Here is a 2,353-nt window from a genome sequence, read left to right as displayed (position 1 = left end):
CTCTCCTTTTCCCTCATCTCCTATCATTCAAGTGCCTTCTCCTCCTTCATCTCTGTTTCACATGCACAAACGATCCTATTCTATCAGGTGTTCTCCAGCAGATTTTCCTTTTTATCACTCCCATTGTTTGTTGTTGGTTGGGATTTTCTTGGCAAAAATATTGGAATGGTTTGCAATTTCCTTCTGCAATTCATTTTACAGATAAAGAACTGAGGCAAACAGGGTTAAGTGATTTGCTTAGGTTCACCCAGCTAGCTAGGCTAGATTTGAACTCAGGAAGATGAGTCTTCCTTATTCCAACCCTAGTGTTCTATCCAATGTACCACCCAGCTGCCCAACCCTAGACATAGGTGCTATTATTATCACCCATTTTACAATTAAGGAAACTGAGGCAAACAGAGATTAAGTGATTTGACCAGGGTCACACATCTACTAAGTCTCTGGGGCCAGATTTGAACTCAGGAAGATGAGTCTTCTCTACTCCCGTGTCCTATCCATTGTACCACTTAGCTACCCCCACTCTCTTCCACTTTCTCACTAACCTTCAGTCTCACCCCTATGTACTGGTTGCTTTGCTGCTGCCTACAAATATACCCATATCTCCCCCACCTTCACACACCATCACTTGACCGGAGTATCCTTGCTAGCAACTGTTCTATCTCCCTACCTCGCTTTCATGGCAAAATCCTTGAGAAATCATTCTACAATTGTCCTCTCCTCTCACCCTCTTCTAAACCCTCTTCAGGGTCACTTCTGACTTCATCAGTCAGGGGAAAGTGCTCTCTCCAAATGTACTAATAATTTCTTCTTTACCAGCTATATAGCAGCCTTCTCTCAGTCCTCATCTTTATGAACCTCTTTGGAGCCTTTGACCCTGTTGATCACTTCCTTGGATTCTCTCTTTTGGAGAAGATAGGTGCCAAAGTGGATGAGGGGGCTGGGCCTGGAGTCAGGAAGACCTGAATTCCAATCAAGCCTCAGAGTTTCCATCAGAAGACGAGGGACATTGAGAGGGAGGCAAGTCCACAGGTTCAGATTGTTCCACCTAAAGCTGTTTTTCTATTATTACTGGCCCAGATTGAATGAACTGATTGGTGTTTCCTAGATCTGATTTCTGTGATTCTTGTGTTTTACAGACAGGTCTCTCCATAGATCCACCCTCTTCAGGGACTCACCACTATGAGGAGTCCTTAGGGAGAAAACTATTCTGTTAGTGCAAAGCATAGAAGTTGTGTCATTTAAGATTCTAAATGTGGATTCTAATCTGTTCCCCCAGTTTTGGGGAAAACTGACTAAAATCACTGATAAAACGAGTTTAGGTTTTTAAGGGTTTATTGAAAAACAGAAAGAGAAAGATTGAGAACAGAATCCCAACAGCCTGGCATTCCTATCTTTCCTCAAATTTCCTGTGAAGTCCTCTGCCGCCACCACCACCATCAAGTCAGGAACCCAAAAGAACGAGAGCTCTCCGTGCAGGTCCCCTTTCCTCCTTCCTGTCTCCTCCCAGAAAATAGGAGGTTCCTCAAGTTGATTGGCTGGTAGCCTTGATAGACAGCACCCATGAGCAAACGTCACTTCCTGATGCCAAGGAAAAGCCACATGGCCTTGCCCTCTGAGGCATTCTCCTCATGGTGGAGCTTTCCTATAGTAAGTCTCCAGTAGGTGGCGTCATTCCAATCATTATAAGACAGCATTCGTGTTTGTATCAATGCTATAGTCTTTTCTTCTCCATTAGTTTGTTCCTTTACTTCCTTTGAGCGCCCAGAGTTGTTTCTTCCTTTGCTTCCCCTTTCCAAAGGCTTCAGAATAGTAGTATGGAAGTCACTTCAGGTTCCTGAGGACTAACTCCAGGGAAGGACAAGACATGAGAGTTTCCACAGAGCTGTAATAGATTCACATATGATTCTGGAAATGAACTATATCATCTGGAGACCACCCTAGCTAAGCAGAGAGAAGCTCATTACCAGAAGATTGGTCACGAGCCATGAAACCACTCAAGAAGACTGTTTACTAGGGTACAGAGTGATTGTGATCTGTGTCAACAACCTGTTACACAACTCGAACTGCTCTCTCTAGTTACCCGTGATCTTTGAATCTCCAGATTACAGCTCTCCTGATCAAATGGTTCCTAACCATGCCCAATCCTCCTTGACTTCTCGGTGACATTTGCCACTGTTGATTGCCCTCTCCTCCTGGATGTTCCAGCCTCTGTGGTTTTGTGTGGCACTGTTGTCTTCTGGGTCTGTACATCCTCTCCTTGGTGACTTCTGATCATTCGTGTCATCCTCACTAAGTGGGGTCCTCCTTCATGACTCTGTCCCAGATCCTCTTTTTTTGAATATCTTCCTCTTTT

The sequence above is a fragment of the Dromiciops gliroides genome, chromosome 5 (assembly GCF_019393635.1).
Source record: "Dromiciops gliroides isolate mDroGli1 chromosome 5, mDroGli1.pri, whole genome shotgun sequence".
In the NCBI taxonomy this organism is placed as follows: domain Eukaryota; kingdom Metazoa; phylum Chordata; class Mammalia; order Microbiotheria; family Microbiotheriidae; genus Dromiciops; species Dromiciops gliroides.
The sequence above is the reverse complement of the archived record's forward strand: the minus strand, read 5'-3'. Positions refer to the sequence as shown.